Source organism: Callorhinus ursinus, unplaced genomic scaffold, assembly GCF_003265705.2.
Source record: "Callorhinus ursinus isolate GAN/ISIS: 27379988/994484 unplaced genomic scaffold, GSC_fseal_2.0 scaffold33, whole genome shotgun sequence".
Classification (NCBI taxonomy): domain Eukaryota; kingdom Metazoa; phylum Chordata; class Mammalia; order Carnivora; family Otariidae; genus Callorhinus; species Callorhinus ursinus.
In genome coordinates, this window is record NW_027397095.1 from 12,790,327 (window position 1) to 12,817,627 (window position 27,301).

A 27,301-nucleotide genomic window follows, 5' to 3' on the forward strand; every position below is an offset into this window, starting at 1 on the left:
AATCCACATAAGTGAATCCATGCAGTTTGAACCAGTTTTTGAAGGGACCACTCACTGTAAACAAATATAATTTCTTACTCTAAGAAATAAGGCATTCATAAATTAGAAGGATGAGCAAATGAATGCTGTCTCAACACAGATCCTTCTGTGAAATACTACACAGCAGGGATCAGTAAAGGTTTTCTATAAAGAGTCAGAGCATAACTATAAATATTAAGAATTGCAGGTCATACTCTGTCCATTAAAACTACTTGACTATGCTGTTGTACCATGAAAACAGCCATAGATAATACCTTAAAAAAATGGTGTGAACATTCCAATAAAACATTCACAAAAAGATGTGGTGGCCATATCTGCCTCACAGACTAATTGTAGACTCAGAGATAGACACTTGGCTTACATAAACTACTAATACATTTTAATAAATTCGGACATATTTTTGTTTCGTTCTTAAGGAATGGCTTTGAAGAATACTGATCCTCTATTTCCCTTAAAGAAATAGTTAACTATGACTAGGGAATTTACTGGTTGCTTTTTCCTTGCTAAACCCAATAGCTAATGCTGATGCTTTACCAGATGCGCATGAAGAACCAAAAAACAATTCAGAAACATATATCTAGATCCCTTCATGACATTTTGCCATGTTATGCCTATCATGAAACTAATATTTACTTAACCACTTCCACTGTGGAAATTAATATCTACAAATTACTTAGAGTATTATTATATGGTTCTCCATCCAGGACCCTTTTATTAATTATGCAACAATGCATAATTAGGTACATCACAATAAATTTAATCTGACTTGTTTATCTTTTGTTTTATCAGCGCATTCATATATAATATGGCCATGAGTTACCAAAACGAAAACCTGAATTCCTCTACAATTAGACAGTTGATTAGAGAGGTCTGGTCTTGGCCCACAATTACCAAAGATAGCCACCAAAAGGCACGGTTCCAACAAAGCAGCGGCGACTGCCTACGATTTTCCTAAAAGATTCTCCTTGAGATTTTCCCTCTAGAGCATGTCTTAAACACTCTCCCTCATCCAACACACTCTTCTCAGGCACTCTGCACTGTATTTTTAAACATAAGATGCTTCACAGACCTGACCTAATTGAATTATGGTCAGAATCCCCATGGAATTTATCAGAAATCCAGCATACCAGAAGTTACTTCACCTGCCATTGTTTCTCATTAAGAAGAAAACAGACAAGCTGTTCTGTTCACATTGCTGAGGAAAGACAGTCTCTCCCAGAAACTGGCTCTTCTTTCCTCCACATTCCCCTTGGCATTTTACTGTAGTTGGAAATAAAATTAAAATCCCATTACAATAAATTGAGGGCCTGCCTACAGTTTGTGTGTGTTGATCTGCTCCCCCTTATGTTGTTCAATAGACAAAAATTCAAGCTTATGAAAACAACTCAACTGGGGGGTTATCTGCTTTATTTTCAAAAGGATGAATCAAAGGATTTTGATAACAGCTTCACAATCACCAGATAACAATTCAATTGGAAAATATACTTAAGCTCTCCAAATTCCAGATTTATCTTCTGTATAATCAGGATATATATTTACCACTCACCACCCAGGGCAGTTATAAGATAAGCACTGACCAAGTTGAGCCCCAATTAACAGTAGTAATTCTTACTGAAATGTTTTAGAAATAGTTTCAACCAAAAGAGAAAGAGAACCAGAATTTAAAAGCAATCCTGAAAAATCCCACTAATCATAACCTTCCATGCTTTCCTTCTTCCTACACCCCAGCATTAGGGTTAATAGAGGTTTCCTTATCACAGGTGCAGGAAAAAGTCAAAGTAGTCCAGAAGCAGTTGGCTTCTCTCTTCTGACTCATGTAAAAAATGGAATACCACTTCCAACAGCTATTAGAGCTCTACCTCCCACATTATCCAAACCTGTTTGCAACCAGTGATTTAAAAAAAAAAAAAAAGTCATCTCTCCCAGAAAGCAGCTCTCTGCGGATTCTTCAGTTATTTTTCATGCATTGAGGAGTGGCTGAGCCAATCATATATTAAGATATTAACATCAGACATTAAGCCAATCAGATACCGGGCTCTAGGCTGCTTCTTCCCTAACCTGCTCTTGGCTCCCATAGCTTCCAGACTAGAGAAACAAAATGGGGTGAGCTCCAAATATGAAAGATAGATGGATGCTTAACAACTCTGTGTAAAGCTTTATAGGTAGGGTGAAGCCTCAGTAAAAATGGAGTCTGCTTTGAAAGATTAGTCTTTATTATCCATGACTCATTAGTGTGGTTAGTAAAAAAAAAAAAGAAAAAAAATGATGATACATCTCCTCCTCCTTCCTAACATGAGTCTGGAGGGACACAATATTTAGCGATGCATATGAAATAAGAAGAAAATATTTAACAGAAAACTGAGGGTGGGTTGGGGGAGGACCTGGCTTGATTTTTAATAAAATAGAATTATTGCAGGTTTTTCAACCAATAAACTATTGTATACTTCCAAGAGTGATTTCTAAATTGTCTAAAATCTTGCTATATTTAAGGCTGACACACAAAATACCATCTATTCCTAAGCATTTCATCAAAGTGGTCTTCTATCTGTCACGGGATCGTGAAATTTGATAAATTACAAATGGAGGCAATATTTGCTACTACAGGGCAGACTGCAGATGAAATGGCATCTTTAACCTCAACTCTGTCTCCGAATGATCTTGAAGAACGTATTTCAAGAGCTCTTACTGGAGTTTGCTCTCCTGAAAGAAATCGAAGTTCTTTTTTAACAAAACTATGCTTCTCAAGATAAATGATTTAAACCTTTTCCCCCGAGTCTGAAGCATCAAAAAAGGGAAATACCTTGAAGTTCTTATGGGCTACTCCAAGGTCCACCCTGAGATTTTAAAATTTTCAGATTCTGGACATGAATAAGCATTTTTCCAAAGAAGATATACAGATGGCCAAAAGACACGAGAAAAGATACTCAGCATCACTCATCAGGGAAATGCAAATCAAAACTACAATGAGATAACACCCCATACCCGTCAGAATGGCTAAAATTAACAGCACAAAAAACAACAGGTGTTGGTGAGGATGTGTAGGAAAAGGAACCCTTGTGCACTGTTCGTGGGAATACAAACTGGTGCAGCCACTGTGGAAAACAGTATGGAGGTTCCTCAAAAAGTTAAAAATAAAACTACCCTATGGTCCAACAATCACACTACTAGGTATTTACCCAAAGAATACAAAAGTACTCATTCAAACAGATACATTCACTCTGATGTTTATAGTAGCATTGTCAACAATAACCAGTTATGGAAATAGCCCTAGTGTCCATCAATTGATGAATGGATAAAGATGTGGTATGTATTTATATATATACAATGGAATATTACTTAGCCATTAAAAAATGAAATCTTTCCATTTGCAATGACATGGATGGAGCTAGATTATTATGCTAAGTTAAATACGTCAGTCAGAGGAAGACAAGTACCCTGTGATTTCACTCCTGTGGAATTTAAGAAACAAAACAAATGAGCAAAGGGGGTAAAAGAGAGAGACAAACCAAGAAACAGACTTTTACCTATAGAGAACAAACTGATGGTTACCAGAAGGAAGGGTGGTGGGGGGTGGGGAGATGAGTCAAATAGATGACGGGGATTAAGGAGTGCATATATTATGATGAACACTAGGTGATGTATGGAAATGCTGAATTGCTATATTATACAACTGAAACTAATATAACACTGTATGTTAACCGGAATTTAAATAAAAACTTAAAATTTTTTTCATATTCTTTTCCATTTTGTTTTACAAGATTCCGTCATTTTGTAATCCAATCTCCCTCCATTAAAGGGTAATTGCTCAGGAAAAATGCTAGGATGCCAGGAAACTCTAGATGAATTAGAATTAGAGAATTAGATGCTCTCCATCCTCCTGGTGGAGGTATGTGGGATTTCTAGTGCTCTCACAGGTCTAAAGATCAAGCCTCTTGGGCTTTCCAAGTCAGAATGCAAAGGGTAGAACACAAATGAGAGTCCACCTAAAAGAGAGTAGCAGCCATCAACCACAAAATAGTTTCTGAGTAGTAAACCAAAGCTTAAATAAGATCTGAGACTTGTGAAGAAGAATCCAATAAATGGTGCATGTGTGTACAGTAAGGTGGCCACTCTCTTCTAGGACCAAATTTTAATGAATTGTAAGAGTACACTTAATGGCTAAGAAAAGATATCTATGAAGGGTTCCCTAATAAGCATCCCAGGACATCTTATTTCCCCAAGTATATTGTAGTCATAATAGAGCACTCATTAGGAAGTTTTGCTTCAGTAAATAAGAGCTATTTATTAAAAGCCTCCATTACACTGAGCCAAAATCTACTTTCTCTATAATTTTTATGTATTAGCTCTAGTTCAGCCCTTAAGTACAAAAGAGAGCAATCCAAGTCCCACTTCATGACAATCATTGGATGCTCACATTTTTGAAGATACTTCTCTCATCTCCGTAAGTCTCCTCGCTGTAGGTGAAACAACCTTAATTCTTTCAGCCATTTTTTTTGTATGACATGGTCTGTAGGGGCTCTATGTCATTGTGATTTTGTCCCATAAGGAAGTCTTTAAAAATTAAGACTCATATTATTTAAGAGTTTTTCTAAGAGTACTTTAATTTAAAAAGGACATGTGGACATTTTGCTTTCTGCCTCAAGCCTTATGAATCACATGATTTATAGCTCTCTTCAACTACCTGGTGGCAGAATACTGCTTGAAAATTACAGGGTTTGGTGGCGCCTGGGTGGCTCAGTCATTAAGCGTCTGCCTTCAGCTCAGGTCATGATCCCGGGGTCCTGGGATCGAGCCCCACGTTGGGCTCCCTGCTCCGCGGGAAGCCTGCCTTTCCCTCTCCCACTCCCCCTGCTTGTGTTCCCTCTCTTGCTGTGTCTCTCTTTGTCAAATAAATCAATCAATCAATAAATAAATAAAATCTTTTTAAAAACTTAAAAAGAAAATTACAGTATTGGTTACTAAAGAGTAAGTGAAATGTTGAAACAATAAAAATACTGCAATACTGAAACAAAAACTGCAGTTTCAGAGTGACAGCTTTCGGACATCACCTAACCTCACCACAAATCAATTCCTTAAATTTTCATTAATAAAGATCAGTTGGGGGCGACTGGGTGGCTCAGTCGTTAAGTGTCTGCCTTTGGCTCAGGCCATGATCCCAGGGTCCTGGGATCGAGCCCGCATAGGGCTCCCTGCTCAGCGGGAGGCCTGCTTCTCCCTCTCCCACCCTCCCTGCTTGTGTTCCCTCTCTCGCTGTCTCTCTCTGTCAAATGAATAAATAAATGAAATCTTTAAAAAAAAGAAAAAACTCGGTTTTCAAACTTATTTTTAAAAAGGATGAGACAACTTTTTCTTCAAACAGAAGCAATACAGTATAGGAGCAAAGACTACTGCCTGGGCTTGAATCCCAATTCAAGCACTTACTAGCCATTTGGCCTTGAACAAGTTACTTGTCTGTGCTTTAACTACTTCTGTAAAATGAGGATAATGTCTACTTCATAGGTTATCGTGGGGTTTAAATGAAATAATATTTAGTGTTGAGAACAAGGTCAGGCACAAAGTACTTACTATGTAAGTGTTTGCTATTTTTATAATTCCAACAAATTTTTACCAGGAAGCTAAAGGTATGCATAAAAGATAGAAAAGTGGCCCCACTCTATTTGAATAAAACATGCTTTCCTCCTAACTATACCACAAACCACCCCACGCCTTATTCCATTCAAGTTCAGAGCACCAAAAATTAAAATCTATACTAAGTGATTTTACCTCTTGAGGAACAGTGTCATCAGAAACTTGAAGTCAAACATAAAGCATCTACTTCTACCCCAGAATGAGTTAATTCATCTTGGAAGGATGAGTCACCTTGGAAAGTACAGAATTATGACTCTCTGAAAAGAAGACATACAACAAAGAGCTTGTTTGTTTCTTTGTTTAATAAGGAAGAAAACATCTGGAACATAGCCAATCAGCTACACAGAACAGGTCCGGGGAAAACCACTGTGGGGAAATAACGCGGCGGCTGATGATGGTGAGAGCTATGCTCACTGAGGGTTGACAATGTGTTACGCAAATGTACTGTATCTATATTAACTGGTTAAGCCCCACAACAAACCTATGGGGTGGAAGCTGTTCTCATCCTTTATCATCCCCATTTCACGGACACGACAGACACAAAACGGTTAAATAACCGGCCCAAATTTAGGTAGTCAGTAAATGGCTGAGCTGAAATTCAAACTCAGACACTCCTAGTCATGCATCAGCCCCAAATTAGTGGATGTCTTAAGAGGAGATACAAATCAGTGAGAACACCCAGTTGTGCCCAGTACCACCCTGAGCTTGCGTAACAAAATCCTAAGAGTGTAACCTCTGGAGACAGACAGAAGTATGTTCAAATCTTTGTTCCATCGCTTATAAAGCTGTGTGGTCTTGAGCAAGAAACTGATGCTCTCTGAGCCTCAAATGACTCAATGTTGTCTTGGGGAGTAGAGCTCACGTGTGCGAACAACCTACCATCCGTGCGCAATAGCAAGCTTTCAGCAAGCAGTATCCTTATTGTCAAAGTTCTTTTTAGTGTCAAAATATGGTATCCATTGCTCCTGTCCTCCATCCCAGCTTAGAAATAAAACATCATTCCCGTAGGAAAGAGGACAAGATAGAGTAAGTAATTCACACAGAACTGACAGCAGGTCAGCCCAAGGCAGGAACTCAAATCCAAACTTTCCCAGCATCCAGCCCAATCATTTCAACTTTCAGCCTCCTCTGCCAAATTCTTAAATTGTTCCTCTTCTTCTTAAGTCTGCCTTCCTCACCCAAAGAAAAAAGTGAGTACTTGCAACCAATGTCAGAGGAAAATTAGACAGATTTCCTGAGTGACAGGATGATCCTCTTGCATTTTCTGGGGGAGACTGGAGCCTGACAACCAACTGGCAGAGAAAAAGGTGACAGCAAGCCACATAAGTGCAAGTATCAGTGGGTGGAGAAATGTCAGAAACAAAGAAAACTCTTTAAAATATTAAATGCGAACTCATTGACTGGTGGCCGCAGATAAGATGCAAGAGTTGCCATCGACAGGGACCGTGACAGTGATGAATGAAAGCATTCTGGAACTGTGAAGTAAAGTAGCCACCGAGAAGGGGGGCAGGCATTGGAGGGGGGAGCAGGAGGATGCTGTGGGTGGGGGAACAAGAAGAGAATGAGAGCTAGTTATGTGTGGGCTGAGGCATTTTCAGTGGCAGAACAAAAAATACAGAAATAATGTTGCTGCTGGTACTTAAAAAGCCCAGTCAGGCACCACCTCCCACCCACCCCGAGTCCCCCCGCCCCCACTCTAAATCAGGGAAGCTGTGGCTTCAAAGGAAGAACGATGGGGGAAGGGAGAAATGGGGAAGATGCATTTTGACAAATGAAATCAAACAGGGTCAGTTATCAAATCCCAAAAGGAGGAAAAAGAGCCCATGGCGAACCGGATAATGGATGATGTCATCAGTGAATGCACCACCGGCTATCTCTCAGGACTTAAGAGGGACGATTATCGAAGGACTAGGGAAGTTTGAAAGTCATTGTTCCAAGTTCTTTTCACTGCCCAGTTAAAAGACAACATGCTGCTAGAAATAAAGCGAGCCTGAGTCATAGTTGGAATTGAAAGAAAGTGTTGAAAATGGAAGGCGAATTATAGAAATGGGTTTCTCATAAATGAAAATAAAGAATTTGGACTCACTGCAATTCTCTAAAAGCTACTGAGAAGATGGAGAACTTTGCACACTTCATTTTTAAGAACTTGACTATTTTAGTGAATATAAGCGCATGTTTTAGGTTCACTTTCCCCTTTATTCCTCAACATAGCTTTGGCATTTGTCTTTCTCAAGCAAAGCTACAGCATGTCCTCTAAAATTCTTTCATTTGCCTTGCAAGCATTTATGATGCTCCTACTGGATGACAAGCATGGTGTCAGGAGCTACAGGAGTGGCGTGGAAAGAAGAACAAACTACAGCCTAAGGACTTTAGAGACTAGTTGGAGAGACAACATCAACAGGCATGAAGCAGGTAAATCCCAAATCCAAATTCAAGGGCAAAGTCACCACCAATTCAAGGGCAACCTGACACACAAGAGGCCCCGAGGCTAAAAGTTCGGAAAAGTAAGGAACAACCAGGAAGTGAAGGCAGCTCTGAAAACCACGAAAATCTTCACTCGCTCCAATGGTCCTGGAACACGTATGAGGGGAGGTGAGCCTTGAGGAATGGGTCAGATTTGTACAGGGAGAGACAAAGAAGAAAGACCTTTCCAGAACAGGAAGGTCCTTCTACCACAAGTTACTCTTCTTCGACCTAAAAATTCCTCGCTTGACGAACTAAAAGAAAAAATCCAAAAGGCCAAGTGTTCTAGACTTTTCAAAACTCCTTTTAATAGCCTTATGATCTACCTTTTTTCCTACCTTATGATCTCCCTTTTAAATTAAAAACTCAGTTTCTTGGCTTTTAATCTTTTCCTATTTGAGTGGTCCTCAAGCCTGAGCATGCATCTGAATCACCTAAGGAGCTTAAGTCAACAAGTAGATACCTGGTCTCTAATTGAGGCGATCTAGGGCAGGGCCCTAAACCTGCATTTTTAACCAGATTCCTCCTTCGGTGAATTCTGTTACACGTGGTCCAGAAAGCCACGCTTTGATAAACACTAGGGCTACTCCAACCAAAAACATACCCCATAAGCCTCTTAGTAGCACTAGGCCAGAAGGAACTTGGGAGGAAAAAAATACAGATACTTCAGATATGATCCCACATCCTCCTCACCGCCACCCCCAAACTCCAGCTGTTCTCTTCCATGGGACACCAAAAAACTGAGGAAAAAAAAAATCAAAACAATACACGCACATATATACACACTCACAAAATAAAAAAGGACATCAAACTAATATTGAAAACTTGGCCCAGGTTTAACTCAAAACCCATAAAGTTCACACAGTTTCAAACTCTAACAGAAAAATGTCCCCTCCGTGCCACCTGGGCTAGCTGTCTTACCCTGAGCAGTGACCTCAGGGTTATCAATATAGTAGCAAATAATAAAATAAAAATATAGTTCTAAGTCTCTAAAACCCAATGCATCATGTCTTGATTAGCAGAAACCATGAATCCCTTTCTCCCTCTCCTGAGGTTAGAGAAAACAGCTCAGGACTTAACCCTCACTTCCTAAGGCGCCCAAATAATCCTCCCTGGGCACAGCTCTGAACGAGGTATTGATACTATAAATCCTGCCACCGACAACCCATTGTCTATAGAATAAAATGCTGACCTCTTAATCTGACAGTCACGTAATGCCCTTCATCTGACCTCAACCCACCAACTTTTATTTCCACATCCCCTAATCCTATAGCACCAGACTATTCCCATTGTGCAGACAGATGCTGGACTTTGGCACCTCAATCGGCACTGAACATGCGAGTCCCTCTAGCAGAGTGCCCACACTTCCCGCCCCTGTCCCCTGCCTTCAGATGCCTGCATCAAAATTTCCCTGGCCCCGGGGGGCACCTGGGTGGCTCAGTCATTAAGCGTCTGCCTTCAGCTCAGGTCATGATCCCAGGGTCCCGGGATCAAGTCCCGCATCGGGCTCCCCGCTCAGCGGGAAGCCTGCTTCTCCCTCTCCCACTCCCCCTGCTTGTGTTCCCTCTCTCTCTGTCTCTCTGTCAAATGAATAAATAAAATCTTTTTTTAAAAAAAGGAAATTTCCCCAGCCCCTAGCCAGAAGTAATCACCCTCTCACTGGCGCTTCTACCACATTTGGCAACTATTGCACTTAGTATGTTTGGCCAACTTTATCCCTGAGCCTCTAGTTCTTGTCTCTCCTCAAATGTTAAGCCCCTTGAAGGCAGGCACCATGTCTTATCCCCCACAGCTTCCAAGGCAACTTCCTAGATTAGTGAATTCTTTTCTGCTGGTACAGAAGGGGTTAAACACAGACTGCTATAACTGACAGATGGTCTGAGAAAATCTTTTCCATCAGTAGAACTGGCATTTCTCCAATAAGGACAGACTGGATCTTGCTACTTAAAGCACATTTTCCTACAGATACTATAAGATATGAGTCCTTCCATTTAATTGTTCAGTAAGAATCATTTAAAATTTCTGAGAAATGATAATGTGATGAGAGCAGCCAAGTCTGATGGTCCATCCATCCATCCATCTCCATCCTTCACTTCCCTTGCGCTGGCTCTTATTTAAGACTTAGTAAAGACAGCGCCTTGGGAATTGAAGCACAGGACAACCAATCTTGGTTGAACTGTATCAAAATGTTGCCTCCATGCTGGTTTAGGTATAATGCAAAAAGATAAACCTTCCAATAAATCAGCAGGATTGGCCAGAACCCCCTCAGAGCCTCTCCCGTATTACAGAGCCCTCTGAGAGCGCCCAGACAAGTTGGAGACCATCTTTTTCCTCAAGAACCTCACACTCTAGCTAGAGCCCTAGAATCAATATGCCCATATTTTGTTCTCCTAAAAGACAAATTAACTGAGTATTCACAGATCACTACGGTGATCAGAGTTCATTGGGTTGAGGGTTGACCCTAAACACGGGCTTCGTGGATAGCTTCCTACAGCATGCAGCCCATGGGCCAAGGAAAATGTCTCTACATCAGCCTGCCTTAGGACCTGAAATTCCATTGTTCCCTAAAAGGAAGGCACTAAAAGCACCCATTTAAATGGTAAACATTTCCTAGAGCCAGGAGTCCAGTGAATAATTGCATGGACAACTTTTCACAAATATTTAAAGGCAGTGAGAAAGCAGGCATCTGCTGAACAGGAAGGAAGCCCAAACCATGGCAACTTCTGAAAGGTACATAAGACCACTGCCTTGGCCCTCTCTGTATCACTCACCACCATCTCAAATACTGAATGCTTTTAGTCCCATCCTCCAAGAAGCTCTCGGTCTAGTGGGGAAGACAGACACGTAAATAAACAATTTCAGTATAATGGGCTAAGCACAGGTGCCATGGAACTCAGAGGAGAAACAGAAACCCCCCTGAAGGGCTTGGAAAAATGCTTCTTAGAGGAGGTAGTATCTGAGCTGTGTCTTGGAAGTATAAACAGGAATTCGCAAAGAAAGGTGGACACAGGGTCCGATGCAGAAGGACTTGCATAGGCAAGGACATGGGGGCTGCCTTTTGTGTGTCTAAGAGTGTAGCAGGGGAGGCAAGGTAGAAAGATCTGTAAGCCATTCAATATTACCGGAGCATCAAGTGTGATACAGAAAGTAGGTAGAGGTGAGATAGATCATGGTAAGAAACAGATGGTGAAGGGCCTTATACATCATGTCAGGGAGCTTGGACTTGATGTTCAGCTTAATAGGCAACACTGAAGAGTTTAGAGCAAGGGAATGAGACAATCAAATTTATGCTTAGGAAAATCAATGGTGGCTGTGTGAAAAATGGATTAAAGAGAGGCAGGACCGCCGGCAGGAAACACAATAGGCTGGTTCAATAAGCTCAGATCCCATCCCCTCTGCCTTTCCCCTCTTCACCTCCCTTCTCACCTGCTTCCCTTCTAACTCGCCTGTCCCCTGCCTTCAAACCAGTGTCTCAAGCCTGCCTTGGTCCTTGGCAGAAATGCAGCTGGCTCTGCAGGCTGGAGAGAGAATTTCCCAACGAAGAGTCTTTCTTCATGGAAACTATTCAACCAACTTGGCACCTAGATGCCAACCAAAGTGACAACCACAGGGAGAGCTAAAGAGAGAACAGCAAAATTACCCACTCCCTAGGATGTGGCTCTTCCCTGAAAATCTCCCAAAGACCCTCCTTGGATTCTTCCTTTATTCAGTGTGGCAAAAATAATGTGAGTTTGAATAACCTCTGCTATTTGACTAGAGTGACAGAGAAGTTTAGAAATGAGGCGTCCTATACTGTTGGTGGGAATGCAAGCTGGTGCAGCCATTCTGGAAAACAGTATGGAGGTTCCTCAAAAAGTTGAAAATAGAGCTACCGTACAACCCAGCAATTGCACTACTGGCTATTTACCCCAAAGATACAAGTGTAGGGATCCGAAGGGGTACATGCACCCCGATGTTTATAGCAGCAGTGTCCACAATAGCCAAACTCTGTAAAGAGCCAAGATGTCCATCGACAGATGAATGGATAAAGAAGATGTGGTATATATATATACATACACACACACACACACACACACACACACACACACACACACACACACACAAATGGAATATTATGCAGCCATCAAAAGGAATGAAATCTTGCCATTTGCAACGACGTGGATGGAACTGGAGGGTATTATGCTGAGCGAAATAAGTCAATCAGAAAAAGACACGTATCATATGATCTCACTGATATGAGGAATTCATAATCTCAGGAAACAAACAGGGTTGCTAGAGTGGTGGGGGTGGGAGGGATGGGGTGGCTGGGTGACGGACATTGGGGAGGGTATGTGCTATGGTGAGCACTGTAAATTGTGTGAGACTGCTGAATCGCAGACCTGTACCTCTGAAATAAATAATACATTATATGTTAAAAAAAAAAAAAGAAGATAGCAGGAAGGAAAAAATGAAGGGGGGGAATCGGAGGGGGAGATGAACCATGAGAGATTATGGACTCTGAGAAACACACTGAGGGTTCTAGAGGGGAGGGGGGTGGGGGGGATGGGTTACCCTGGTGATGGGTATTAAAGAGGACACGTACTGCATGGAGCACTGGGTGTTATACGCAAACAATGAATCATGGAACACTACATCAAAAACTAATGATGTAATGTATGGTGATTAACATGACATAATAAAAAAAAAGAAATGAGGCAAACCAAGCTTTTTGTTCATTTATCGAAGAAGCCCTATTTTCATTTCCCCCTGTATTTTGCAAAGCCCTGGTAACCAACTGATTTTCCCTTAATAATGCCCTACTGTGTCCCTTTTTTGCCCCAACAGGCTACCTACAAGCTGCTCACCATTTAACCTGAGCATTGTCTCATAACTGATTTTTCACCTTAGATAGGATCTTTAACTGCAAAACACCTGAGAAAAGTAGCCCAGGCTGAAGGTTAACAACTTCAGTCTGAGCGATACCACCACCCAATGGTGATCCATAGGAGAATCTTAAAGTGAAGCTGATCTTAGCCTAGCTCAGTTCTGCTCGGCTGGACGCGCTGTCAGTCTACACCCAAGAAGAGGCCCCAGTGGCTTCCCTTGAGGCTGACCGAACCTAATACAGTGTTTCCCCAAATAAAATGAGCCCCCAGCACAGGGACGGTACAGGCAGAGAAGCCTTAGGTTGCATGAGAACATTCTTTCACCTTCATCAGTCCTTAGGGATGGAATCTATTACATTGGGCATATTAGATAGATTTTACCAGATTGTATTATTAGTGGGGCAGCAAAAGCTAGGAAAGAGAGTGGATACCTGGACTCCAGTGGAGACAAAAGTCAACTCCAAACAGTCTCTGGATAAGTTGCTGAAGCCCAAAGCCCAGTCTTCACTCCCACGAGTATGTGATTAGTATTTCCTGGGTGCCCAGCTTTGTGCCAGGAAGAGCCCACCTGGGCCCTCAGGTGATTACAATCTAGGTGATTTGAGAGACACCACCATAAAAAACCTAGAGCTCACCTGGCAATCACCTCAAATGTGCCAAGCAATGTGACATCAAAGCAGGCAACATGAGATGGGGGTTCAAGAAAAGGTCTTCAAAGGTGTGATGGATTAAGAGAGATTGGCGAGGTTTTGGGGGGAAGACAAGTAACTTTTTCAAAACCTACCATTTATTGAATGTTTATCATGTTTCAGGCAATATGCCTTCACATTATTTCTACTGAGCACGTATCACTTTTATCCCCCATTTTACAGATAAAAATCTGAGGATCAGAGAGCTTATATTAGTTGCCCAAGCTCACATAAGGTGATATGTAGTGGGCCCAGAAGTCAAACCCAAATTAGCCTGACTCTAGAGTCCATGCTCTTAACTACACTTTTTTCTTTTAAGATTTTTTTTTTCTTTAATTTGAGAGGAGTGGGGGGAGAGAGAGCCCAAGCGGGGGTGAGGGGGGAGCAGAGGGGAGAGGGAAGAACAAGCAGACTCGGTGCTGAGCATGGAGACTGACACAGGTCTCGATCCCATGACCTGGGCCAAAACCAAGAGTCAAACACTTAACCGACTGAAGCACCCAGACGTCCCTTAACTACACTCTTGCCTCCAAAATGATCCTCTAGTCTGGGGCAAAATGGCTGAGCGGAATGGAAAGACTGAGTTGGAAAAGATCTGGAAGAAGATTGATTCACACACGCAGGCATCTCTCTCTCCACTGATATCAAGAGTTAGGGCAAATCTGACTCTACAGAGTCCTTGTGCCTTCTTTCCCCTCAGAGCACACAGACTCCACTAACTGCCAGTAGAATGGAATGCCAGGAAACTCTCCCCCCGTTTTGATACAGTTAGCACAAGTTTCAAACAAATCTAAGAATTTTTAGTTCAAGCAACAATTCTGTTTCTATGGAAACATATAAGGGCAGACTGTAGGAACTACAGCACAGGCAGGCTTCACCTCCACCCTAGGAGCTACAAAGCTCTTTTTCCCTTTAAAATAAAGGAACCCTGTGTAAACAAGCCCTTATGGCTGGCAGCTTGTGGGTTGTTGGGAAGGAAGGGATTTAACAATAATGGAATTATAAGCACAGCTTGAATTCAACAGAGTTCCAAGCCCTTTGAACTATTTAACTCAGGCCTCTCCTTTGATATATCAGGTTTCCTTGGTGTATAAATATCAGACTCCTCAATCTCTAGCAAAACACTACTATGAAATGCAATTATTTGTGGACAGTAAGGGGCTAATTTGTGCCTGAGCTGAATCATCTGCAACCTCATATGAAAGCCAAACCTCAGTTACCCAGAATCCAATTAAGTGAGGTCCTCAGCTAACTGCATCCAACTTTTGCAGAGAGACAGTGCCCATGATAAGAAAAAAACTATCACATAAACTTAGTACAAAACGCGTGTATTGGCAGGAGGTAACCTGTAGAGCTGTGTGATTTGATGCAACTTCTTTATACTCTCTGGTCCTCTATTTTTTCATCTAGGTAGTGGTTGTTACCAGGGTTAAATGACAACCGATGTAGGGTACTTCACACAGCAACTGGAACTTAGTAAGAACGCAAATCTTAGCATATATTTATACTCTATAAAGTCATCCAAAACCATCTTCCAGAGGACATTTTGGTGTGAGTCCCCATCCATCCCTCTCCTTTTCCATACCCATTTCCAAGAATAGACAGTGATCTCTGATAGTGTGAACAATGCTCCTGATGCCTAGCAAAGGCTTTCTTTATCATCGAAGAATCTGTGACATTACTTTCTGAAGCAAGAAAGAGAACCTAAACATGTCTGAATATCTGATAAGGAGTAAAGCCAAAGTAATATTCAGGTTCCATTTGCCTTCAGACTTTTAATCTCACTGCCCCTTATTCCCTGATGAACTGACCTTTAGCCTGTGTGACGTGGACCACACATTTAGCATCAACTGACTTAGTATTACCATTGAATAACCCGGTCTCTATAACTGTGTCTTAGGCTCAATGCAGAAATGGATACGTCTGTGAAGTTCTCTTAAGTACAGCATCATGCCCAATTAGGCACTTAATTGGGCACCACTTGCTGATAATTATCATTATTATCCCCACTACCAGCCTGAGGCAAAACTGTTGAAAAGGCAAGTTGTTTTCCTAGCCTCAAACACCCAATGGGCACTTTTTTCCCCCTAGTCTGTCCTCTCCTTGTTCCCTCAGGTGACCAGTGCCCAAAACCTTCTCCCACACCCATTCACACTGAAGTATAGAGGACAGGACCAGTGACGGTTAAAAGTGGATTTAAAGAGAGAGATGGAGGGAAGGGTCTTCAGATGAGTTACAACATCACTAAAAGTATTCCAGGAGATAGTAAAAAGACAAAAAGACCTCGGGGAACCCGTGATCTCATACAACCTAGGCTTGTGCTCCTCCAAAGTCAGCAGAATCAGCCTCAAAAACTGAAGCATAGAGCTACACAGTATACTCTGAATTTCTCAACGAGTCAACATTACACCAAGAAGGGCTAGGAAAATTAAACCAATATGCAGATGATGGCAACTGTTACCTGATGTCACAGAAGGAATACCAAAATATCTAACCCATTGGTCATCAAGGGCAATTTCAAATGGTTAAGTTATATACGTGATATGTTAAATCATTCAGAGCCATGAAAACCATAGTTCAGATTTTCCTATAGGTTCCCAAGCGAAGAAAATACCCTGGAAGAGAAGGGATATCAGGAATGGTCTGAATTTGAGATCACAATTTGTGGGGGAGTTACGAGGCTTGAGTGCCTTCCTTCTTCCTTCCTTCATTCCTTCTAGCAGTGGGGGAAACAGGGCAAGATGACCACAAAAGAAAACTACTTCCGTTTGCTTCGGACCAGGCCTGCCCTGGACTCAGGTCTCCTTTCTCAAATTAGTGGTCTACCCACACGCTTTCATTCCTAACAAATCCCCCAAATCCACTTAACACAGTTAAAAATCTCCAGCTGAGTTTCCATCGGCACCCTGTGGAAAGAAGATACCAAATGAAAGTGAAACTGTGCACCTCTGGCCCCATGAAGGCTGAAATATCTGGATAATGTATTGGACATTTCAAATACCTTCCATTTTCTGCTGAGCCAGCTGACTTGCTGGGAACATGTTCTCTGAGAAGTAAAAAGTTAAATGCTCTATTCCAAATCCTCAGTGGGGCAGTGAGCCTGACAGAACATCAACCAGAGGAACCCAATTAGCGTAGTTTTTACCATGACAACCAGTGCATCTTCCTAAGAAATCAGTGGGGTTCACACACTGAAGGGGAAGGAGGGAGAAGAATGTCAGAGAATGTGCTGACTTGGAAAGACCCCTTTCTGAAATGAGCCAATATTAGTCATTTCCTCAAAGTGTCTAGAAATGGAGAATTATTCCCATCGATGACATGACATTTGTTTAGCTCATGTATGCATAGTTTCTGGATGGTGGAAAGCATCAGCAAGAGCAGGAATCCGAGAAAGTGCCCCACAAACAAGCATGGTTTATAAATCACCCGGAGCAAGAGCATTAGGACAGCAGCGAACCAAACACAGCTCTCTGCAAATATCACTCAGCTGAAGAGATGTGGAAATCACTGACATTTTAATCCATGAATTAAAAGACATGATCTTTATTCATTCGTTCATGAATTACCAGCACTGCTAAAAAAAAAACTTCCCCATCTCAAATGCTCTCCTCTCCCCTCCCCTACATCAATCCAAAACTCAAACTCCTACCCCATGAAGCCATCTTTCCAAAATCATCCCAGGTTCCACTGATCAATCTTTTTTTCAGAACTTATTTGAGATAAGGAGTCCACACCACAGACCTGAATATTAGATTCTATATTATTTTATAATACTATCCAGTGTATTCATGTTGTATTTCCCATTGTGACCATAGTTTCTTCATGGGCATACTACTTCTGTACCCCCAAAGCAAAGCACCACACAATATTAGGTTAGAGTAAATACCTAATAAAAATGTACATGGTGCTTGATTACTTAGAGAGTTCGTGCACCTGAATCTAATTTAAGGCCGACTACATGACCTTGAACTTAGTGCCTCTATTACTGCAGCAGGAAGTAAGACTGCCCTTCTATGTTCTCCAGAGAAAACGAAGGGGAAGGAACACTAGTCGGTAAGAATTTGCTACCACTGTGGATTTCCTTACTGCACGTTGCTAGGATTAAGAAGAAAAGGGGGGCGCCTGGGTGGCTCAGTCGTTAAGCGTCTGCCTTCGGCTCAGGTCATGATCCCAGGGTCCTGGGATTGAGCCCCACGTCGGGCTCCCTGCTCCGCGGGAAGCCTGCTTCTCCCTCTCCTGCTCCCCCTGCTTGTGTTCCCTCTCTCGCTGCGTCTCTCTCTGTCAAATAAATAAAATCTTAAAATAAAAAAAAAAAAGAAGAAAAGGATGACTCATCACTTGCAGTCCACTCTCAGTAGGTATTTATAGCCGACTCTAGAAATAGTGTTCTCACAACTGCAGGCCTTAATTCTATCCTTCCTTCAAGGCTCAGCTTAGCTGTTACTTCCTCCATGACTCCTTCCTTACTTCTTCATCCAGGATTCTTATACTCTTCTGAAGTACCAGAGCATTTTCTCTTTCCTCCTTTCACGACACAGGACCTTCTGCCTTGTGTTGTTTCTATTTATGTTCTTGTTTCCTCTCCCCGGTAGACAGACACAATGACATGATAGATACGATACACCATACTAGTAATAGCTAACACTTATTGAATACGTACTATTTCCTTGGCTAAGTGTCAGTTAATATTCAAAGCCATCATGTTGAGGTGAATATTATTATTATTCACAATATCTCAGTTTTATAAAGGAGTAACTAAGGCTTGGGAAGATTAATTTTTTTTTAAGATTTTTTATTTATTTGACAGAGAGACACACAGTGAGAGAGGGAACACAGCAGGGGGAGTGGGAGAGGGAGAAGCAGGCTTCCCGCCGAGCAGGGAGCCTGATGTGGGGCCCGATCCCAGGACCCTGGGACCATGACCTGAGCCGAAGGCAGACCCTTAACGACTGAGCCACCCAGGCGCCCCGGAAAGATTAATTTGTCCCAGCCATACAACTACTAAGTGTCATAGGTAGAATTTGATTTGAGAGTCAACAGTGTTAAAAACTATGTTACAATGACTCCTTATAAATGGTGAATGAGCCTTTGCCCTAGGGGGACTCTGGGTGGCTCAGTCACGATAAGAGTCTGCCTTTGGCTCAAGTCATGATCCCGGGATCCTAGGATCGAGCCCCGCATTGGGCTCCCTGCTAAGTGGGGAGTCTGCTTTTCCATCTCCCTCTGCCCTCCCCCACCCCCGCTAGTGCTCTCTCTCTCCCTCTCTATCTCTCTCTCTCAAATAAATAAATGAATAATCTTTTTTTAAAAATGGTGAATGAATGAAGGAAGAAATGTAATGAGTTAAAATACAGAACTGTCTTACCCAAAACAGGCTTTCTAGCCATGTGTTCTCCTTTAGGCTAAGACTGATCAAGGGTCTGGTACCACTTACTAGTAAAAGAATCATCAGACCCAATCTCAAAAGCAAGAGATCAAACAATAGTCTTTAATGTCACCTGTTATTTATCCAAACAGAGGCCTGGGTTATGTTTTCAGCAACTCCTTGATCTGTAAACTACCCAAAGTTCGTATCTGAAAATTTTGCATAACTGCCCACCAAGAATACATTGGAATTTTGGAACTATCCTCACTCCTCAGGCTGGGTAATCAAGTTCTGGGCAAGCTGAGTCTACCAAGATCAGTTACAATTTCATTATTTTTCATAAAACTACTGAAATACAATCCCACCATCAGTGTTTAACTCTAGAGCCAGCATAAGATGAGCCCTGCCAGAACATATGCCATACTCAGTCTATCAAATACCAGCATTTTCACTGACTCAATCAAAAGTAGTGACCAAAAGAGGAGACCTACAAATGTTTGGTATAAAAAACAAGTACAGGGACCCCTGGCTGGCTCAGTCGGTAGAGCTTGAGACTCCTGATCTCAGGATTGTGAATTCGAGCCCCCACATTGGGTGTAGAGATTACTTAAGAAAATAATATAAAATAAAATAAAATCAGGGTGCCCAGCTGGCTCAGTCAGTGGAGCACGCGACTCTTGAGATCTTGCGGTTGTGAGTTCAAGCCCCACTTTGGGTGTAGAGATTAGTTAAAAATAAAATCTTTAAGGGGCGCCTGGGTGGCTCAGTCGTTAGGCATCTGCCTTCAGCTCAGGTCGTGATTCCGGGGTCCTGGGATCGAGCCCCGCATCGGGCTCCCTGCTCGGCGGGAAACCTGCTTCTCCCTCTCCCACTCCCCCTGCTTGTGTTCCCGCTCTCGCTGTGTCTCTCTCGCTGTCAAATAAATAAATAAAATCTTTTAAAATAAAATAAAATCTTTAAAAAAATAAAATCTAAAAAAAATTTTTTTAACTGTACTACTTTAGCCTTTATCTGAAGTCCTTTACAGTGGCAGGCCCCACAACTGACCATGCACAACATCCCTCTGGATGGTTCAATGTGGCTAAGTATGAAAGAACACAAATGCTTCTCCAGAAAAATATTCTGTTATCTGGCCATTCCATTGTACAGATAGTGCAGTGTGTTTCAGAGGACAGATGCTGATGCCACTCAGGCTGGATTCAAATCCTGGCTCTACAACAATCTTTAACTACTTAACCACTCTGTGCCCCCATTACCCTGTCTCTAAAATGGGATGATGGGGCACCTGGATGGCTCATTCAGTTAAGCGTCCGACTCTAGTTATCAGCTCAGGTCTTAATTCTGGGGTTGTGAGCTCGAGCCCCGCATTGGGCTCCACGCTGGGCATGGAGCATACTTAATTAAAAAAAAAAAAAGATAAAATGGGATGATAATAATAGTATCTACTTTACAGAACTGCAAGGATTAAATAAGTTACATATGCAAAACACTGGCCAAAGTGTTATAGAAGTACTGCTATAATTATTCTGATATATAAGTACTTCCCAATATTCAAGATCTCTATGGTTTAGTAGTCCTCAACCAAGGACTATTTTGCCTCTCAGGGGACATTTAGCAATCTCTGGAGATATTTTTGTCACCAAAAAAGGGGGTGGGAGGATGCTACTGGCTTCTAGGAAGGAGCGTCCAGGGAGCTAAATATCGTACAATGCACAAAACACACCTCTACAACAAAGAATGATCTGGCCCAAGATGCTACTAGAACCAACGTTGAAGACACCTGCACAGAGGCAATCACCACTTTATTGAAAACTCAATGGAGCAAAACTCCAAGGGACAAATGCCAATAAATAACAGATGATAATTTCATTTCAAAAAGTCTTTACCAAAGGATCTTTTCAATACCAGAACTCAATACATTTATGGGTGGCTGACAGATTAGTCATAGCTTCCTTCATAGAATAGATTTGATTATAAATAGAGACATATTCTTACATATTTTATAAATATATATCAGGAGAAATTTTATAAATTTAATCCTAGTTAATATATTTAAGGCAAACTGTGCATAGAAATCTTGTCAGTGATTTCAAAATGCAAATCGTTACTCCCTCATTTCAATATTTTATGGATTTAGCTCTTCTTAAAGAAGTCACCTGTAATTGACAGGGAAGTGAGTCACATTTGAAAAACTTAAAGCTAACATCTTTTTTTTAAGATTTTATGTGTTTATTTAAGGGGGAGCAAGAGAGAGCACGAGCAGGGGTTGGGGAGAAACAGCGGGTGGGGACAAAGAGAAGCAAGCTCCCCACTGAGCAGAGCTCGATCCCAGGACCCCAGGATCATGACCTGAGCTGAAGGCAGACGCTTAACCGACTGAGCCACCCAGGCGCTCCTAATGCCAAGATCTTATACATCATTGTCAGTCGAATACAAAGCACATCTGAAACAATAACCAAAGTTAAAGAGCAAAGAGAGGGTCTGCATCAACATCTACTTCACAGGATCAACTTGCAGAATGTGGCTCCTCTATAAAGCCAACTTTATTTTTTTTTTTAAGATTTTATTTATTTATTTGAAAGAGAGAGAATGAGAGACAGAGAGCACGAGAGGGAAGAGGGTCAGAGGGAGAAGCGGACCCCCCTGCTGAGCAGGGAGCAACCGATGTGGGACTCGATCCCGGGACTCCAGGATCATGACCTGAGCCGAAGGCAGTCGCTTAACCAACTGAGCCACCCAGGCGCCCTAAAGCCAACTTTAATTACCTAGATATCGTCTCATCTACCTTTTGATTGGTTACTGACTGAAGGATTCAACCAACATAGTCAAAACACTGTGTGTCCGAGATGCCGCTACATCGCTGGTCAATCAATGAAGAAAAAAAAAAATCAACTACATTATCTTCTTGCAGAGTCTCACCCCAACTCTTCCCAAACAGACCATATACCACACTTATTTGGATTGGTTTTAGGTCTCATCCACTTGTTTGGGCTTTAAGTAAACAAAGACTCCTTGTTCCAGGAATTTCCATTTTCAGAACCACAGCTTGATTTTCCATCTTCTTCAAGGTGAACTGTATGTCAAATGTACCTCTTATACACCCAGCATTATATATAAAAGAAGTTTAGTCTAGAGGTAAAAATCAAGCTTATTCACATGAAACAAACAATATACGAGAGTGTATATTCAAGTTTTCGATTCGGTAGTTCAGACTGTGCTTGTGAGTTCAGATTATTAACCAATTTACAGAGCTAGAGTTCTCAAAGTGGGCTTTAATGAGCTGGATCTTGAGAACTAGAGGGCAGAATGTAAATTGGACTTTGAAATAATACTGACAATGAGTTCAAATTCCAACTCCACTATTCCTTAGCTACTTCACGTTGAGCAAGTTACTTAACCTCTCTGAACCTCAGGATCCCCATCTGTTTTAGAATGAAGATAACGATATCTCCTCACTGGGTGGTTGTGAGGATTAATCAAGATAATGAAGATTAAATAAAATAGCATAGTGCAAGTCACATTATATCGGGTGGCCACAGGTCCCTGTGCATACCAGTTACACATCACCTGTACGTTCCCTTCCACTGCATAAATTTAAATTTTCTTCATTTTTCTGGAATATTCCTTCCTGTTAATGGTTGGAAATCATTTAACCAGTACCTGAGAGCTATTTTGGGTCTTAAACTATTGTTCTACAGACTCCTTATGCATAAGATCATAAAAGAAAACATTTTCTCAAAAAGAGAGATCATTGAGGTAACTTCTATTTAGTGTGTATAGGGACTGTGTGACAATTCTTTTAAGTAATCATTAATTGCAAGCCATTGTTTTTATTATCCTTGGTGTTTTGTCGTTCTTCAGAAGAGAAGAAGGATTGCAAGAAAAATGGAAAGAGAAAGAGGTGGAGGAGAAAGAGAGAAAAAGGAGAAAATAGAGAAAGGGAAAGACACAGACCGAATGATAACCCAGGCAAAGATCAGCATAAACAGAAACAAAGAAAAGAATGAGGAGGTTAAGCATAAACTGACCCGTCTGATTGGATCACAAGGAGCATTTCCAGTACAATGAGGCATCTTTTTTTTAAAGATTTATTTATTTGAGAGAGAGCACGCATGTGTGAGCAGGGGGAGGGGCCAAGGGAGAGGGAGAGAATCCTAAAACAGACTCCCCACTGAGTCCCATGCAGGGCTTGATCTCAGGACCTGAGCCAAAACCAAGAGTCAGATCACTTAACTCAGCTACCCAGGCACCCCAGGAGGCATCTTTTGCTGCACAAAGAGAAGGGAAGTAGTTACTTGTTCTACTTTCCTTTTGGGGAGTTAAAACTTTGAAGTAACACATGTCAGCTCCTCTGTAATTCTCTCTTCCTTCTTGAAAGGAAAAGGCAAATGCCCATTAATTTTGGAAAGCATATTCAAAATCTGACAGGCTCACCACCAGTCCTGGTCAATGAACTGACTGCCCCCAGGTACTTGTCCTTGGACTAAAGGTCATTGGCTTCCCACTACTCTAAACACCTGCCATCAATTTCTACTCACAGGAGGTTATGCCACTCCTCCTTGAAATGTATTACCTTCCTGGGTAAAAAGCAAGAATGTTGATAAACTGTCAATTAACCCATAATGTCCACCACCTCAACATCTGTGAAAGCTAACACAAGCCAGGTATGTGAATTGATTTCCCCCACAATCCATCATTTCCTTTGAGTTTCAGGCAGTTTATTAAAAAATCGACCACAATTACCTTTGTGTTTTGGCTCACTTCCCATTCGAATTGCACCAAATAGAATAAATTACCCAAAAAGGTTTTCAACATATTTATTGCTGAGGGGGGGGAGAGAGGGGGGGAGAAAGGGAAAGGGAGAGGGAGAAAAAGAAGGAAAAAGGAAGAAAGGAAGAACAAATTTCATATTATGAATTAATCTGAGGGTTTTTTCTTGTGGAACCAAGCAGATAATCCTAAATTAATGAAACTATTTCCCTCAACTTACAATCCTATATAAGCACTAACTCCCAGCACCCTGACCAGCTTACACAGAGCAGTCGTGAACAACAGAGAGCCACCTCCCAGCACAGACACTGATGCCTGTCCATCCTAGCGCCCTCTCTGCTCTCAGTACTTACTGAGCCATAGACTTCTCAGAGGTGGACAGCCTGACTCTTCCGGGTGTAGCACAACCTCCAATTCAAAGGGCAACAGAGCTGGTACTTGGCAAATACGTCAAGCAATGGAGTCTATTTTTAGTACCCATACCACCTCCCTTATCCATCTGTGCCCCCTAAATTGCCAGCCCACTACCACCTGTGCAGCACTCTATTATATGTAAAGTTTGGGGGCCCTGGAATCAACAATATGGATTTGTTCTACCACTTAGTATGTGACCTTAGTCATGCTGCTGACCTCCCTAAGCCTCATTTAGTAATCAGTAAAATGGAGATAATACCACCTGCTTCCTGACATCGTTATGTCAAGTAGAAAAAAATTTTTTAAATGCCTAACACACCACTTGGCACAGAATGCTCAAACAATAAATGGTAGCTATGAGAGCTATTAATACTACTGCCCAAGACCAGCCCCCTCGCAACAGCAGGCATGCCTTCCCAGGAAAGGGCTCCATCAGTCATTCGTTCAAGGGGAATGAACTGAAAACCTACTCTGTGTCAGGGACTATTCTGGACATCAGAAGTATAGCAATGAACAAAAAAGGTACCTGACAGTGAGAAGCTCACACTCTAAACAGAGAATTATAATTCAACCTTGTGATAAGAGAACCATAACCAGAATCTCAGGATACAAGAAGCACAATTCAATCCCACGAAGGTGAAGGAGGGAAACTGGCAAGAACCAATCAGGGTTCATCTGAAATTCAGAAGTTAGCAGGCATGCAGAGACTCCTTAAGCACCCAGATGTTCTGAGGTGGGGCCTGTGTGCCCTCTCTCTCGGCCCTCTCATTACCAGGCTTGGGAATCAAACCAAATTAGAGCTCCAGGTAGTGATACAGAACCCACAGTGGTCAGTTTTGATGCTAGGCAGGACCGTGCGGGTGGAACCCTGAGGTTTAATGTACCTCAGCTCTAATGAGGATGAAAACCAGAGTCTGACAACCTGTCAATAAACTAATGGTGTTCGACGATACAAGGCCTATAAATATGTACAAAGTAAATATGAGCACAGAATCATTTCGTCAACAAATACTATTAAACACCTATTATAAGTCAGGAGCTACAGTGGGTACTGAGTAAACCAAAGGAGACAGATCTTCACCTTCATGGAGCTCACAGCACAGTGTGGCGGACAGCCGCCAGACACATGGACAGATAAATAATTACAGACAAGGAAAATTCTACCCACTACACCTCCCTCACTGCAACCCAAATTCACCCATTCCGTATACTATATATCCCATTCCCAGCAAAATCCAAGTGCGTGGGGGAAAAGCGATCATTTGGAGGGCTACCTCTGTCAGGTAACATATGTACAATTTTAGGAGTGGCCATTTGGAGACAGTATTCATCCCAGAGAAATGGCTGTGATGGTGGCAACAGCGTGGTACCCCAGTGGAAGTTGTACAGTTTAGGCCCTCATTTAGCACACCTCACAGCACAGTGAGGACATCTGTTCCTGCCCTAATGCTCCCTAAAGGGTTGACAGGGGAGGGAGCTGAGTCAAGTGTCGAGCATGAACATATTTTCATGCTCTATTCCCTTGAGAAAAGATAACAGGTCTCTGATATGGGGATACATTTTTATTTTGCTGGTCATTCATTTATTTATGCATTCACATATTCCACAAATAACTTACTGAGTGCTTACATCATGCCAAGCACTGCCAGGCACCAGGAGCAAAGAAAGAAATGGTCCCTTCCCTCGGGGAGCTCAGAGTCTATCAGGAAGATGGACCACTAAACACACAGTTATAAGAGAGTATGATAAATCCTAGAATGAAATAGTCAGAAAGTGCTGAAGACACAACGTTAGAACAACTTGATTGAGCCTGGGGGGAAAGGAAGAGACTGAGCAGGAGGGCTTCACAGAGCAGGAAGCATTTGAAAGATTAGTAAGAGCAGGCTAGACAAAGAAGGAAACATTTCGGGCAGGGGAACAAGGCAAAGAAATGGATACAAGAGAGACAACACATCATGTATGTATGGGTAGGAAAACCATGCCTGGTACCCAAGATAGGCCCAATTTACTTCTGTTACCCAGGCAGAATTATAAAGAGCAGCCTTTTTTCATTTTCAAAACTGTCCCAGTTTGGACAATACATTATGCAGTCACCCTGCATATATGAGGAACTCCCAAGTAGTTGGGAGGGGCAGCATGATAAAGCAGAAACAGCACAGACTCCGGAGTCCTAAGTCTGAACCAAAACAAGGCAAGATAGTCACTGAATGACTCTAGGTTTGATTTGCCATTTTTAAACTTCTAACCACAAAGTCAAGTTTCCAGCCCATGCATGCTACCTGCCTTCCTACACAAGTCTCGGCCATCAGATTCTATTAGGATCAGCTCTGCCACTTACTAACTGTAATGGCCCAGCGCAAGTTGATTCAACATTCTGATCCTCAGCTTCCCACCTATAGCATGAGTATTCCCTCAAACATTCAGCAAATAATTATATATTGATTTTAATGTGCCATTTACTGTGCTAGAATTATCTCTAAATATGGTTTCCTTACCTCAAGGAGCTTATAATCTAATGGGGGAGACAGATATAGAACAAGCACTTTTAAGTTTACCAATTTATTTTATGAGGGTAGCACAACTCTGATAGCAAAAATGATAAAGCCAACATTCGATGTGCACGCACACTCGTACATAAGGCATCGACCTATCTCAGTTATGAATAGATCTAAAAATGCTAAATAAAGTACTAGTCAATCAAATATAGCAGTATATTAAGATTAAAGTACAATGACCCAAGTAAGGTTAATTCCTCAAATTCCTTTAATGTTAGCAATCTGCAATCACAATATATCCCACATCAATACAGCAATGGAAAAGTATCTATATAACCCCCTTGATGGATATCAAAATATATTTATTGAATCCCAAGTGTAGTAAACTTCAAATAGAAGAATAAGCACTTAACATTATAAAGAATATTTTTATTTTGAACGAAGAGCCAAGAGCTAGCATCCCAATCAATACTGAACCTAGAGCAGTGGTTCTAGAATACCTAAATAGAAAGATTATTTTCAGAATTAAAGATATTTAAAGAGCTGGTACCTTAAAGATGGTTAATAATTGAT

General features: G+C 41.7%; 1 pseudogene; it reads left to right on the plus strand.

Annotated features, from left to right (window-relative positions):
• The first annotated feature begins 7,490 nt into the window (after positions 1–7,490).
• Positions 7,491–27,301, plus strand: part of LOC112809253 (low molecular weight phosphotyrosine protein phosphatase pseudogene) — an 86,775-nt pseudogene continuing 66,964 nt past the window's right edge.